Below are 16,534 nucleotides of genomic sequence, written 5' to 3' on the forward strand. Positions count from 1 at the left end.
AGCCCTTCCCTGACCAGTCTCTGCGCAGCAGCCCCCCTCTGTCAGAAGCCCTTCCCTGACCAGTCTCTGCGCAGCAGCCCCCCTCTGTCAGGCCTCTCTTTAACACTTAGTCTCTTCTTCCCTGTGGGAGAACTTGTCTGTATCCCAATTTGTATATTGATTTACTTTTCCTTACTTTTGTTGTTGTTGTTTGCTTTTGTTTCTCTTAGTACAAAGTCAATATGTTCCATGAAGGCAAAGATTCATCTTTTTATTACCTTATCCCCAATCAACCAAAACAGGAGTTAGAAAATGGGGATCTAATTCACTTTGTTAAGTGAATAAAGCATCTGATGATTGAGTGAATGACTAAGATTTATTCAGTGGGTCATGACACTGGAGTAGAAGGGGGATAAATCCCGTCAGGCATTTACCTTACCATTGCTCTCATTTCCTACTGGGATTTTTAAGTGTTCCCAAACTATCTGGCCTAACTATGGATCATGTGTTATGTATGAGAGTTCTTGCATTACAGTGTTTAAGTGTGAGAAAATTCACATAGATATAGATTTCTATTTTTTCCAAGTAGTGGATTAAAAATATTTGGTAACTTACAAGCTGAAAATCATGTTCATACATCAATCAAATATGGCTCTTTGAAAAAGAAAAAAGCAGAATTTCAATTAAAAAAAACTGAGTTGTGCCTTCAAAGGAAATTAAAAAAGCTTTCAATGAAAAATGCTCAGATATTGGTAATATTAGCACCAAAATGAAGGTCCCTTTACCTCTGCAAATATTGTAAGCGTTTAAGCAATTCATTGTTGATATTGGCTATCCGGGCAAGTAGTGTTGCTCCAGATTGTTTATGGAAGTTTGACCATAAATGACCTTGTTTCAAGGTTGATAATGGTCTCTTAATGACTTTTCTGCTCTTTTTCAAAGTTGTGGGAGCTTATTGGGTCATTATACCAGGTGATTTTGTTAACTGGGAATTATCTGGAAAGACTGTTAATAGTATAAGCCATTAGTGGACCCGCCAGATAACACAGGGAGTGTTGCCTTTTTTTCCTCCCTGTTTGGCTTTGACCCTAACTGCAGGTCGGCTTGTTAGTGTCTCAAGTTGCAGTTTCACAGGAAGTTTTTGATTGACAGGTATGAGTGGGGTGATGGGATAAGGTGCACAGATGCCTTTGCTTAGAATCCACGCCATAGTTCTGCGGTGTGCTGAGACTGGGTAGAAGTTTGTCAGTCATTGGCTTGCATGATGGAGTTCCTCTTCCAAGCAAGTAATGGCAAGAGAGATGGAGGAAACGGATTGTTTTTCTGAACAGCAAGAGTGTAAGCATGATGGGCAGGCAGTTCTTTTAATGAAATAGATCTGCAAAGCTGTATTTGGAAAGATTCAAGTTTAAATCATGTGAGGTGAGAAAGGCAGATTTCGAAAATTTTTGTACAACTCTTATTTCAAATTCTAGCTCTAAAATCTAGTCTAACCTTCTGTCGCTGGGAAAGTCACTCATACATTTCCAGTGCCTCTGTGTCTTCCCTTCTTCATCTGTGGGAACAATAACAGTATCTACTTTGGAGAATCGGTATGACGATTAAATAAGTGACAGTATGTGTGTACGTGTGTGTGTGTGTTGTGTGTGCGTGTATAATGGAAACGAGGGTGTGTCTTTTATAGGAGTTTTTTTTTTGGCTAAGTCATTGTGCTTAGTAGATTCAGCAGACTCCATGATTGATTGGATGTGGAGTGTAAACTGAAGGATGATAATGGTTCTCAGAATTCTTGTTTGGCAGTTGGGGGTGTAAAAGGGAATAACGAATGAAGACAGCTGTGAAAGGACAAAACGCATAGTTTGGTTTAGCAGCCATCGGCTGGAGGAGGAACGGAGTGAGGTCCGAACGAGAGGAAGCTGTTGACGTTCCCAGTCAGGTTTGCAGAGACATCTCTTCAGCCGTTTCATTACCAAGAGTGGCCTCCACGGTTCACTCATAAAGTTGAATTTGCCAATGACACCAAAGTCTTCGCGAAACTGAAATGTGAACCCGTTCTTCACCAGTGTTGGGAAGTGTTTGGAGGTCTGCTCTTTACATGGTTTCTGGTCCCAGTAAGGTGGTGCATCCATGTAACACTTATATTAGAAGTGACTCCCTAAGGATACCTATATTCACAGAAGCTTGCCTTGGGTCTTCCCTGGCAGTCTGGTGGTTAAGACTCTGTGCTCCCATTGCAGGGGGTGGCGTGGGTTCAACCCCTGGTGGGGGAACTAAGATCCCACATGCTGTGTGGCGAGGCCAAAAAAAAAGTTTGCTTTGCCTCAAATCCTGTGAGCGTCAAGACACGGTCGGTGCCCCCGCCATGAGGCGTCAAGAAGGGTAGGACATGGCTGGTGACTTTCTCTGTGCAGCGAGGTCGCGGGGGTGGCGCGCTGCCCCGCCGTCTGGCAGTGCCCCCGGCAGGGTGGGACTGAGGGATCTCGCAGCTGGGACGAGGCCGCCAAGCGCACCATCTTGCTGCGTGGACAGAACGCGTGAAGGATTTCACTGGTGCCTCGCTCTGACAGCTGCTGGCATCAGAAGACACAGTTTGCTCTGTTCAGCGTTTTTTTCCAAAGAAAACAGTTTGGTTCTTGGCGGTCTTATTTTCACAACAGGACAGCATTCCCCTGCTGCAAGGTGAAGAGAAGCCTCACCGCTCTGTTCTTGCCAGGAGGACTGCTGCCAAGGTGAGGATCTCAAGGACTGCTGCCCAGGTGAGGATCTCAACGGTGTAGCCGGATGGCAGGTCAGAGCGCACACAGAAGGAGCCACATACCGTACATCCTTCCCAGACATACACAAACAGAAAGGAAGAGAGCTAGGCGCCAGTGGGCTCCTAGGGACGGACAACCAATTGAGCAAGTATTTATTAACACGCTCTGTGCCCAGAAATACCATATGGTCTCTTCACAGCGGTGAGAGAGACGTATGAAAAATGCAAGAAGTGAGCCATCTGTATTCTAGACTACTAATACGATCTCTAATGTCACTAAGTAGACGTCTGGCTGGCTCCTTCTCTCATCGCTGCTGTTACCGCCTCCAGAGATACGGCTGCTTCTGTCTGTACCACCATTGTTACCACTCTAGTTACCCACACTGCCTTCCTCAGAGTTATCGTAAGGAGTAGTGAGTATTCAGTGAAGAGTAGCCATCATTATTTCTACTATGGCCATGACAGTAATGACAAATATGCCTACAGTTGTTTCACTAATTACTGTGGCCACTTGCTTAGTTTTTTCCATATGCTGTCTATTGTACTCAGACCAATATGCATCTTCCTTGCTTAATCTTCACTTTTACTGTGACTTTGTGTATATGAATATCTCTACTTTCTAGATGAGAAAATTCTAGGAGAAAAAAAGTTGCATATTTTGCCCAAGTGGTTAGTTAAGGCAAGGAGTACAGTCCCCAGAACATTCAAAGTGCTCAATAAATATTTGCCAATTGACTGATGAACTGTAATGTTTATATTTTATTATCTGGCCTTCTAGGCAAAACAAAAGCCCTTAGTCAGAATTGTTATGGATATATTAGTTGGCCTTCACAAGCTTGTTTTTAATATAAATTGGGAGACATCATTTTAAATTGAGAGAATTCATCACATACACAAACACAATCTGAATTTATGAATTTGGTCGGGGAGAATTAAAGTAGCCGCCAGCTTGATTACGGATCTTAGTGCTGAGTAGCACTCAGTCAGCCTCAGGTGGACACAGTATGTGCCCCCTGCTCCCAGCTCAGAGCCTGCACGCATTCCTCCTTGAGGTCTCGGGAGCAAAGCTCCACGATACAGCCAGGCCTCACAAGTGTAATTAGGAAGTGAGGACTCAGACAGAATGTCGCCAGAGGATACAGATCAGGGCGGGACTCAGCAGGCCAGACTCTGATGCAGACAGTATGGGACAGAGAAATTTGAGAACTGAGATGGACCTATATCCTGGTGTAACAGGAGGATTTTGTAGCAGCCCTTGATTTTGAGCCATGATTTAAAGATGGGCAGCGTTTGGGCTTCCCCAGTGGCTCCGTGGTAAAGAAACTGTCTGCAATGCAGGAGACGCGGGTTCCATCCCTGAATCAGGAAGATCCCCTGGAGAAGGAAATGCCAGCCCATCACACTGTTCTTTCCTGGGAAATCCCATGGCCAGAGGAGACAGGTGGGCAGCAGTCCATGGGGTCACAGGGAGCCAGACACGATTTAGAGACTAGACCACCATCACCAGCCTTTTTAAAGGCAGAGAAGAGAGCGGGGAAACTGTTTTGTATGCTGCCTATAAATAATCAAATGCACACCAGATAAGTGTCCCCTTAAGGTAAAGGCACAGTAACTTTAGGAAAAGCGCTGATTCGGCCTCGTATTCGCCGAGATTGACTGTTTCCTGAAACTCCTGAAGTGGCCTGAGGGGGGGGGGGGCAACGTGAGTGAGAGGCCGGGCCCTGGGAGAACCTGGGGATTCATCACACCCCAGAGACTCTGAGAGCACCTCTGGGGTACCGCTTCCTGCCTCCCGGAACTGACTGCACTCCCGGCCACGACCTCTGTCTCTTCCTCTCCCTCCTGGTTCCTGAGGCTCCCAGAGGGAGCAGCGGCGGAAATACGGGCAAGCTCCCGGACCGCTCCAGTGATAATGAGCTCCGTTCCTGGCAGGAGAGGAGCACACCGCCTCCAGATCTCCGTGGCAGCTGTCTCCCTGGGCTTGCAGCGTTAAGGCCAGAATTGTCCAGCCCAGCTTCCCAAGGACACAGGAGCCTCACCAGCCATATGGTTGCTGAACTTAGAGCTACCGATGCCGAGTCTGCTGACTTCCGTTTGTCCCTACCAGACAGAGTATTTTCCTCCTCTGCGCTCTACCAGTGCCATGTGAACAAATACAGCGTGCTGAGAAAAATCTGTGTTCTGGCATCAGAGACTTACGGTTGAGTCCTTGGTGTGATCCTGGACTCATTTCCTAAGCATCTAATTCTTGCTTTCATTAACGGTAAAATCGGTAAAATAGTTGTGAGAGTTAAATTAGACCAGGCATGGAAAGCTCCCAGAGCAGCGCCTCGCAGATATTGAGTACCTGGAATTCATTATTTCACTGTTGTTGTGGCTGTTATCATTGCTATCACAAGGAGCTAATATAAGGCAAGAGAAAAATAAAAAGGAACATGAGCATTCCTATTTGTTGCTGTTGTTCAGTCACTAAGTCATTTCTGACTCTTTGCGATCCCACGGACTGTAGCCCGTCAGACTCCATTGGATTCTCCAGGCAAGAATACTGGAGTTGGTTGCCATTTCCTTCTCCAGGGGATCTTCCCGACCCAGGGGTCAAATCCAAGTCTCTTGCTTCTCCTGCACTGTTAGGTAGATTTTTCACCCGCTGCGCCACCTGGGAAGCCCAAGCGTTCTGATAGAGCTTGGCCAGTAGCACACTTCCTCGTGGAGAACTACAGTGCAGGGGCATGGATGAAAAGGCCAAGGAGACACCCATGTCAGGGCCAAGGAAAGAAGCTGTGTCTGTGCCTCTTAGAAATGTGAGCAGTAACGTCCGATCCTGTGATTCGGTGGGTCACAGGTAAAAGCGCCGGTGACAAGTGCAAATGGTTCGCTCAGCACCTGGAAAGCGCAGGGTGTGAACTTGTTCTGCAGCTGGGTGCAGGCTCCTCGGGGTGAGCGGAAGTGTGAATGAGACAGGAACGGTGGCGGCAGGAGCCACGAGAGGCTAATTGCTTTCCTAGAGGCGCTGCCTTCTGGTCACCTGGCTGCGCTTGTCCACGTGGACAGCATCCTGCTGCTTCCCAAGCGCCCCGGGCTCCGGTGGCAGGGGGCACTCAGTGACCCAGCGCCGGGGGCACCTGTGTCAGCCTGGCCATCTTTCCCAGTCAGCTGTGCAGGATTTGGATGCTTTGAATCATGAGAAATTTAACCCAGATTCTGAAATGCTCGGGGCTGTCCATCAAAAGACATCATTATTATTATTATTATTTTTTATAATGACACAGCTCTGATTTTTTAAAATATAATTTTATGTATTTACTTGTGCTGGGTCTTCATTGCTTCATGGGCGTTTCTCTAGTTGCAGAGACCTGGGCTGCTCTCCAGCTGCGGTGTGCAGGCTTTTCTCTGCGGTGACCTCTCTTGACGTCCAGCACGGGCGCTGTCTGTCTCTGTGGTGACCTCTCTTGACGTCCAGCACGGGCTCTTTCTGTCTTTACAGCAACTCCTCTTGATGTCCAGCATGGGTTTTGTCTCTGCGGTGACTCCTCTTGATATCCAGCACAGGCTCTGGGGCACTTGGGCCTCAGCAGTTGTGGTGCCCGGGCTTAGTCACCCTGCAGCATGTGGGATCTTCCCTCACCAGGGGTCAAACACGTGTCCCCTGCATAGGCAGGCTGGTTGTTTACCATGGAGCCACCAGAGAAGCCCTGTTTATAGTTTTTTAGGAACTTCCATACAGGAAGCCAGTCCAGGGCTCTGTGATGACCTAGATAGGTGATATGGGGCTGGTGGGTAGGAGGGAGGTCCAAGAGGGAGGTGATATATGTACGTGTGTGTTTTAGTGGCTCAGTCGTGTCTGACTCTTTGAGAGCCCATAGACCTCAGTCCACCAGGCTCCTCTGTCCATGGGATTCTCCAGGCAAGAATACTGGAGTGGGTTGCCATTCCCTTCTCCAGGGGATCTTCCTGACTCAGAGACTGAGCCTGGGTCTCCCTCACTGCAGGCAGATTCTTTGCTGTCTGAGCCGCCAGGGACGCCCAGCGTATGTATATGTATAGCTGGTTTACTTCATTGTACATAGAAACTAGCACAGCATTGTTGTGTTATATTTTACTACTATTTTAATTAAAAACAAAAAACTCTTCATTAGTAAATGGAAGGTTAAATAATAAGGAAAATAGGAGAATCCTTCTGGCCTTCACTCTCAAATCCGTCAGTGACTAGAATCCCACAGGTCCTTGAACAGTTTGTGTGAATCAGAGTCCTGGCAAGTGGTTCATTCTGTGTGACTGTCGGGGGAGTGAGCGAAAGAGGGAGAGGGGAGAAAAAGAGCTTCAGAGTTTTCTTTTATAGATTTAACCATCCCTACCTCTGTTTTTGACAGCCTTTAGTAGCAGAACTCATCACAGTGATTGTATCAAAAGTGGTTTTCCTTCTGCAATCACAGTAATATCTCACCCACATCATTGTGCATCATTAAGCATTCGCGGTGGATGGGGCTTAGCAATCAAGTAGCCTGTCCTTCATTTTACTGATGAGGAAAAAGGAGCCCAGGAAAATTAGGGAGGATTTGTAAAGCACAGAGCTCTGTTGACAAATACTGTTCCTATCTCCATTCCAATATGATAACAGCACCTTAGTTTCCCTCTTAGGAAATATTCTTTCCAATTCTCAGCACATATGTTTCAGGTAAGGCTTACGGGAACATCCCTGGCATTGCCAACAAATTCCAAAGGTCCAGCAATTGGCGCAGAACTCAGGTCTGGCCCATTAGTGACTGGGTTGGCTGTGTGCTTTCACCCAGCAGTTTCTGGAATTGACTTAGGTATTAGAAAACGTAAGTTCTTTCCCATCGGGTGGGGTGGCTGAGATGGTAGGGTACAGTCCTGGAACTGCCCGAGACTATTTGCTGACAAAACGGAATAACTCAGTAATGAAGCCAACAGGGCGGTCAGCGGAGAGGAGAAATGTAGAAAACTCATTTCTTTTTTAAAAAATTTTTAGCTGTGCTGGGTCTTCATTTCAGCGCACGGACTTGTTCCGGCTGCAGCGAGTGGGGCGGCTCTGCAGCTGTGGTGTGGGGGCTCCTCACTTTGGTGGCTGTTCTTGATGCAGAGCATGGGCTCTAAAGCCTGAAGGCTTCAGTATCCGTGGCATGCAGGCTCTAGAGACAGGCTGCGTAGTACGGCGCACAGGCAAAGGTGCCCCAAGGCATGTGGGATCTTTGTTCCCAGTTCAACTCAGTTCAGTTCAGTTGCTCAGTCGTGTCCGACTCTTTGTGACCCCATGGACTGCAGCATGCCAGGCCTCCCTGTCCATCCCTTTGTTCCCAGATCAGGGATCAAATCCACGTCCCCTGCATTGGCCGTGGATTCTTAACCACTAGACCACCAAGGAAGTCTCCAAAACTCATTTCTGATGATATTATTGAGGCTCTGGATCATGGACCTCTTGGTCTTTTCAGTGGCTTTGACACAGTACTCTTTTTTGGTAATTCAAGCCATTTTGGTTTATATTTCTTCATTTGTAAATTAAAAAAAAAAATCCCTGAGTGCATTAGAGCTGCCTGGATAACAAGGTGTCTGATCCTGGAGCAGGGGTCTCTCTCTTTCTCATGAAGAATAAAAGGAAAGACAAAACACTGAGGGACACCAAAGGTCATTAATGAGTTCAGCTATTTTAATTATGATCAAGAAACTCAATTTATATACTCTAAAGCAAAGATGTTCTTAAAAGACTTAGAGGCAATAGGGAAAACCAAAGAGCAGCCACATTACGCTTAATTTTAATCCCCAATCAAAAATGATCAGTTGTGTAAAATGTATCTTCACTTTTCAACTTGGTCTCTGATCCGTGAATGTGACCTTGAACATGTTTTTTGTTTTCTCTTATGTTCTGGATGTCTTTTTCGGCATGGCAAACCACCAGCAAACAGTGGGTTTTAAAGCAATAATAGTCATTTATTTTGCTCACAAATCTGTAAGTTGACCGAGTCCATGTAGGCTTGGAAACCCTCATGTGGTTGCAGTCAGATGTTGGTTGATTGGGTGTAATAAACTTTACTTGGTCTGCTGATTCAAGGATGTTCCTGTTATCCAGAAATTGCCTCATAGGCACATCCAGAATAATGTTTGACCAGACATCTGGATACCCTGTGACTCTGTCAAGTTGACACGTTAAATTAGCCATTGCCTGGAGTCAAACGTGATGGCAGACAGGAGCTGTTTAGAATCATTCACTACACTGGACTCGGCACTGTGGGCTTGAGAGGCTCTGAAAATGCGAGTGGTTTGAGCATCCAGACGTCTGCAGAATGTTTCGGTGTTGCTGACTCCAGGTGGCTCAGTGGTAAAGAATCTGCTCACCAGTGCAGGAGACACAGGGAACACATGTTCGATCCCGGAGTCAGGAAGATCTCCTACAGTAAGAAATGGCAACCCACTCCAGTATTCTTGCCCGGAAAATTTCATGGACAGAGGAGCCTGGTGGGCTACAGTCCATGGGGTCGGAAAGATCGGGCATGACTGAGCATAGCACATATATGTGTACTGTTATAAAATGTTAGTGAGCATAAAAACACTGAATAAAATTATGTGTGTGTGTGTATATATATTATAATATGTATGTGTATACCATATGTTATATAGTCCTTAATGTACCACTTAGAATATTAACATTCTAAATCTATAAAATTTATAAAATGCATATACAATGATAGAATAGCATAATAAATCTTTTCATATACATTACCCAGCTTTGATCATTATCAATATTTTTCAATGCGTTTTCTACCCACTACACTTTAAATTTCTGCTCTATTACTTTAAATCAAACCCAGACAATGTGTCATCTTGTGCAGGAGCCTTCCAGGATGCATCTCTAACTGAAAAGGGGACTTTGTGTTCCCTCCTTAGCTTTGATTCCCCCATCACATCTAACATTTAAAATAAACCCTTAATATCATCTAATATTAAGAGGGTTCTAAAGTGATTTTGATTATATATGATTTTTATCTTATCTTCGCCAATCATCTCACCTAACACCCGAGTGAATCTGAGATGGTCAAAATCTAGTGCAGAGAGCCAGGGCGGCGCGGATGAAAGCGCCTGATGGGAGCCGTGAGCAGACCGGGTCCCGCGTGAGGCCGCGCGGCAGAGTCGGGAAGCCCTTGCCGCGCTCAGGGAAACGAGGGGCCTGCTGGCCTGTCCGGGGGCAGACGGTCCGCCGTCCTGTCGGCCCTCGCGTCACACTGGGCATTGCGGTGCTCCCCGCTCTCGGCACGGCCGCCGTCACGTCCACAACAGAACCCTAGAAAGTGACGGTCTCTTTCTCACTGCAGGAGTGACGGCGCTTTATAGGTGCATCACGGTGCCTGCCAAAGAAGATCGGATTTTCGCCTCTAATTGAAACAGCTTAATGACATAAGGGGCCGTGCACGGAACATCTTCAAACTCTGGGCCGAGGCAGACTTGCTGCTGGGCATCTGCTAGCCCGCCGCACCTGCGGCATCTCCCCGCTAATTCTTCAGTGTCGGCGTAAGTGGCCCAGGAGCCGCCTGCGGAACCGGGGTAGTTGCTGAGTTGTGCCTAGACCAGCTGAGATAATAGAGCGCCAGGAAGCAGGGAGAATGTCACCAGCTGGGGTTCATGCTACTAATTTTGTTTTCTTAAAAGCAAACTTTCTGGAATGACAAATCTCACTAAGAGCTGATCTGGAGTTAGACAGTTAGCAGTTTTTCCGCTGATCTTTGAACTCCTGTGTTCAGGCACCTCGTTCCTGGCAAATCTGTATCAGAGACGCCCTCCCCTGGCACCAGTGATGGGCGCCGCGTGCCGTCCTCTCTCAGCGACTCCGCCCTGAACGTTACATCCTTCATGCCGGGCTTTGCATAAAGGGATTGAGCGTAGTTGGCACGTGATATGAAATCCACTTCCTTTTTCTAGTTTGTTCTCAATGCTCATTTTGTCTCTTTGGGCAATGGAAACAAACCACAGCGTGCTGACCACATGCTGACCACGTGCCGACCACGTGCCAAGGTTCTGCTGTCTCATGGCGGCTGCTGTTCAGTCGCCGTCCTGTCCGCCTCTTTGCGACCCCATGGACTGTATCCCGCCAGGCTCCTCTGTCCATGGAGTTCTCCAGGAAAGAATACTGGAGTGGGCTGCCATTTCCTTCTCCAAGGAATCCTCCCAGAACCAGGGATCAAACCCACATCTTCAGCTCCTGCATTGGCAGCTGGGTTCTTTACCACTAGCGCCACCTAGGAAGTGCATATATGTGTATACATGTGTTTGTGTGTGTGTGTGTGTGTGTGTGTGTGTCTGTGTCTGTGTCTGTGTCTGTGTGTTAGTCACTCAGTCGTGTCCAACTCTGCAATTCCATGGACTGTAGCCCACCAAGCTTCTCTGTTATGATTTTTCAGGCAAGAATACTAGAGTGGATAGCCATTCCCTTCTCCAGGGGATCTTCCTGACCCAGGGATCCAACCTAGATTGCCTGCTTTTTAAGCAGATTCTTTATCACCTGAGCCACCAGGGAAGCCCATATGTATGTATGTACGTATATATATATATGTGTGTGTGTGTGTGTGTGTAAAGAGAGAGTATACCATGTAATACATATACTTCAAAAATAAAAATTAGGGATGTTTCCTTTGCCAGGGCTTAGTTACAATTATAAAAGGAGAAGTTCTTTTAATGCTCTCATTAATATATTTGAATTTATGAAACTAACCATTATTCTTCCATTACAAATACAGTCGCAATCAAAATAGCTACTGTTTTTTTTTCATTGGATTGTCACTGAATGATGATGTAATGGCCTATTAGAGATTGTTAACTTTTGTCTACCTGCTTATCAATCTATCTACCTACCTTGCTTTTGGTGAGAAAATATGCTAACTCCTTTCTATACAGTCATACGTGACTGGTTACCTTGGAGAGACAGATCCCATGCAGTCTCTTTTAATTATTCATACCGAACATGCATCAGGGCTTCCCACGTGGCGCTAGTGGTAAAGAAAGTGCCTGCCAACGTGGGAGATATCAGAGAGGCAGGTTTGATCCCTGGGTCAGAAAGATCCCCTGGAGGAGGGCATGGCAACCTGCTCCTGTATTCTCGCCTGGAGAATCCCATGGACAGAGGAGCCTGGAGGGTTACAATTCATAGGGTCAAAGAGTTGGATACAACTGAAGTGACTTAGCACATACGTGCAGTTTATGTCCAGTTTCTGGCTGTTGTGAGTACAGCTTCTATAGACGTTTATATTTGGGTTTTGTGTGAACGTGGTTTTTATTTCTCTGGGGTAGACGCCAGGGTGCACTTGCTAGTTCACACGGTAGCTGCATGTTACTGTTTTAAGGAGCCACGTGAGTGTGTTCCAGAGTGGCTGCACCTCTCTGTGTCCACTAGCAGTAAACGAGTGATCCGATCTTTTCATTATTTCTTGGTTACTATTTTTGTTGAGCTTCCCAGGTGGCTCAGATAGTAAAGAATCTGCCTGCAATGCAGGAGACCTGGGTTTGATCTGTGGGTTGGGAAGATCCCCTGGAGAAGGAAATGGCAACCCACTCCAGTATTCTTGCCTGGAGAATTTCATGGACAATGGACCCTGGTGGGCTACAGTCCATGGGGTTGAAAAGAATTGGACACGACTGAGCAGCTAATGTGTGTTCTCATTGTGATTTCAGTTTGCGTTTCTCTGACAGGTACTGTGTTGAATGTCTTTTCAAGTGTTGTTACCTGTGTAGCATCCATAGTGAGCTCCCTTTTTGGTACCTTTTCCTTATATTCTTTTTGGACCTTTGAGTGTTTTCTTTCTTTTGTTTTTGTTTTACTGTTTTGTTTTGCATGCTCTTTTTATATATCCACTGCAATTGTTTTCCCCTATAGGGAATTTTTTTTTTCTCTTTTATTGCTTTCAAGATTGTTTTTTTTCTTTGAAGTTTTTCAAATTTCAGCTATGATGTATTTTCATATGAAGTTCTTTTCATTTTTCCTGTCTGGGTTTTGTTCAGTTTCTTGACTGTCTAGGTTATGTCTTTTGCCAAACTTGGGGAATTTTCAGAATAAAGTTGCTTATTTCTTTGAGTCTTTCTTCAGCCCTACCCTTTTTTCTTCTTCTCTAACTCTTACTACACAAATTTAATGTCGTTTGTATAGACCCAGCAGTCCCTGGGGCTCTATTTTTTTTTTTTTTTCAGTATATGTTCTCCTTTTGTTCAGGCTGGATCATTTCTATTGTTCTGTCTATTGAGTTTTTTAAAGTGGTTATTGTATTTTTCCATTTAAAATTTTCCATTGGGTTTTCTTTATATCTTCTATTTCTTCTGGAACTTTCTATTTCTTATTTGTTTCACTCATGTTTGTAATTGCCTTTGAAGCATTTTTATGATGGCTACTTTAAAATCTTTTTCAGAAAATTTAATTCAAACATCAGTATCATTTTGGTGTTGGCATCTATTGATTACCTTTTTTTTTTTTCATTCACCTTGGGCTCTTCCTGGCTCTTGGTATGATGAGGGATTTTTAATGGAAAGTTGGACATTTTGTGTATTTTTTTTTAAGACCCTGAATCTTAAACCGTCTGTTTTATCTGGAACTCCTAACCCTGTTTTCCCAGGGTAAGGGAGTGGTGACCTTACTGCCATATGAGGTAGAAATCCAGGTTTTTCCAGGTGGAGTTGGAAGTCCATACTCTGCATGTGGTCTCCACTAACACTACAGAGTGGGACCTTGCCACTTGGTGGGAATGAAAGTCCTTGCCTTCTCTGATAACATCCCAGTGGGGAGGTTAGGGTGACTTATGCCAGCATGCCAAAAGTGGAAAACCAGGCTCCAGAGTCAGCACTTGCTGTGAGGGGTAGCAGTGAGGCCGTTATTTTTTCTGTGCTGTTTGAATACAGTAAAGCTTTTGTTATCTGAAAGTTCCCGGTCCCTCTAGGCAGCCCTTATTCTTGACTTTGGATGGACAGATCTGGCTTCTGTGCCTGTGGAATTTCTAGGTTGCTGGCTCTTCAACTCCACGTCTGGGAAATAAGAGGCAGAAAGAAAACCCAGAGAACTTATGACCATGTTGTTCCTTGGGTCCCAGTGTTCCTAGCTGGTCTGCTTTCTTTTCTCCACCTTTCAGAATCTTCTGTTTGTTTTATAAGTAGCATCTTGGGTTTGTAGGGAAAGATGCGTCTATACCATCATTCTGGAAGTAGAGATTCCAGGCTCGCTTTGCAACCTAATACTGGAAGTGACATTCTGTCACTTTGCTCTGTTCTATTACTTAGAAGAAAGTCACAGTTAAACAGCTCACGTTGAAGGCATTGTTTTGCACAGTTATACAAGGGCATGAATTTGAGGATGTGAACCTTACTGAATGCAACCACAGGTTCATACGTGTTCACCTGAGCAGATACTGCCCATCAGTTTTACTAAAGTTCATGCTAATTTACATTTTTCATTGGCAATATGGAAGAGTTTCAATTGATTCATATTGTTGCCATTACTTGACTTCTTAAAATCTTTTGAAGAATATAACTATGTTGAGAAATATACTTGATTCTCATTAATTTTAATTTGCATTTCCTGGATGTGTTATAAAACTTAACACCTCTTTATGTTTATTCTCCATTTATCTTTTTCCTCTTTTGTGAACTTCCTATTTAAGACTTTTGCTTATATGCTGTAGACTGTTTGCATATTCATGTGTAACTGAAAGTGAGATCTTACTGCTCAGCTCTCAGAAAGCCAATAAAGAGGCCAGGTTGGTGGAAATGGAAGTTTGCTTTGTTTTGGAGGCTGCAATTGGTGCAGGGTGGGCTGATGCCTGTCCACAGGCCGCCTCCCCTCACTGACAGCTGGTAGGTGGGAGCTTCTATAGGCTGGGGGAGGGGCTGCGTTCGGAAACAGAGCAGTCAGCTCTGACAGTCATCTTGCCATGGGTCATCGGTACTCTGACCAGCATCATCGTGATTGTTTTAAGTGCAGTTAGTCTTTAGCTCCAGTGGCAGATTGCTCCAGTCTCTTTGAGGCCAGTTCTCTTTGAGGCCAGCTTATGTCATGCCTACAGTCTGATCTTCACATAATTAATGTCTTCTATCTGGTGGGGTTTTCGGTATCAATATGATAGCTGACAGGATATGGCTCAGAATATTTTCTATACCTCTCAGTTCAGTTCAGTTCAGTTCAGTTGTTCAGTCGTGTCTGACTCTTTGCAACCCCACAGACTGCAGCACGCCAGACTTCCCTGTCCATCACCAACTCCTGGAGCTTACTCAAACTCATGTCCATTGAGTCGATGATGTCATCCAACCATCTCATCCTCTGTTGTCCCCTTATCCTCTCGCCTTCAATCTTCCCCAGCATCAGGGTCTTTTCCAATGAGTCAGCTCTTCCCATCAGGTGACCAAAGTATTGGAGTTTCAGCTTCAGTCTTTCCAATGAATATTCAGGATTGATTTCCTTTCGGATTAGACTGGTTTGATCTGCTTGCTGTCCAAGAGACTCTCAAGAGTCTTCTCCAACACCACAGTTCGAAAGTCTTATGGACTCTGAGGGTGAAGGTGAGGGTGGGACGTTCTGGGAGAATAGCATTGAAACATGTATATTGTCATGAGTGAGGCAGAACACCATTCCATGTTTGATGCATGGGACAGGTGCTCAGGGCTGGGGCGGCGGGATGGCCTGGAGGGATGGGGTGGGGGGGGTGGGAGGGGGGTCCGGGAGGGGGAGCACTTGGCCTCCAACTAAAATAAATAAATTTATTTAAAATAATAAAAAAAAGCATCAATTCTTTGGCACTTAGCTTTATGGTCCAACTCTCACATCCGTACGTGACTACTGGAAAAACCATAGCTCTGACTAGACAGACTTTTGTTGGCAAAGTAATGTCTATGCTTTTTAATATGCTGTCTAGGTTGGTCATAGCTTTTCTCCCAAGGAACAAGTGTCTTTTAATTTCATGGCTGCAGTCACCATCTGCAGTGATTTTGGAAGCCCCAGAAAATAGTCTGTCACTGTTTCCATTGTTTCCCCATCTATCTGCCGTGAAGTGATGGAACCAGATGCCATGATCTTAGTTTTCTGAATGTTGAGCTTTAAGCCAGCTTTTTCACTTTCCTCTTTCACTTTCATCAAGAGGCTCTTTAGTTCCTCTTCACTTTCTGCCATAAGGGTGGTGTCATCTGAATATCTGAGGTTATTGATATTTCTCCCAACAATCTTGATTCTAGCTTGTGCTTCATCCAGCCTGGCATTTCACATTATGTATTCTGCATATAAGTTAAATAAGCAGGGTGACAATATACAGCCTGGATGTACTCCTTCCCCAATTTGGAACCAGTCTGTTGTTCCATGTTTAGTTCTCACTGTTGCTTCTTGACCTGCATACAGATTTCTCAGGAGGCAGGTAAGGCAGTCTGGTATTCCCATCTCTTTCAGAATTGTGTTTGTTGTGATCCACACTGTCAAAGGCTTTGGTGTAGTCAATAAAGGAAAAGTAGATGTTTTTCTGGAATTCTCTTGCTTTTTCTGTGATCCAACGGTTGTTGGCAATTTGATGTCTGGTTCCTCTGCCTTTTCTGAATCCAGCTTGAACATCTGGAAGTTCACGGTTCATGTACTATTGAAGCCTGGCTTGGAGAATTTTGAGCGTTACTTTGCTAGTGTGTGAGATGAGTGCAACTGTGTGGTAGTTTGAACATTCTTTGTCCTTTCCCTTCTTTGGAATTGGAATGAAAACTGACCTTTTCCAGTCCTGTGGTTACTGCTGAGTTTTCCAAATTTGCTGGCTCTCAAGAAGCTCTACAGCTCTGAAGAAGAAA

General features: G+C 45.2%; 2 long non-coding RNA genes across 3 annotated transcripts in view; one reads left to right on the forward strand and one right to left on the reverse strand.

Moving 5' to 3' along the window:
• Positions 1-16,534, forward strand: part of LOC145532423 (uncharacterized) — a 600,217-nt gene that overhangs the window by 204,661 nt on the left and 379,022 nt on the right. The window lies entirely within an intron of this gene.
• On the reverse strand, positions 344-9,934 carry LOC145532424 (uncharacterized). Its single transcript, XR_014073227.1, has 3 exons — positions 9,757-9,934; positions 1,474-1,534; positions 344-1,365 (listed from the first exon to the last, which is right to left on the reverse strand). It is a non-coding gene; the product is annotated as an uncharacterized LOC145532424 (long non-coding RNA).

The sequence above is a fragment of the Giraffa tippelskirchi genome, chromosome 13, assembly GCF_054371585.1.
Source record: "Giraffa tippelskirchi isolate mGirTip1 chromosome 13, T2T-mGirTip1v1.2.pri, whole genome shotgun sequence".
NCBI classification, from domain to species: Eukaryota; Metazoa; Chordata; class Mammalia; order Artiodactyla; family Giraffidae; genus Giraffa; species Giraffa tippelskirchi.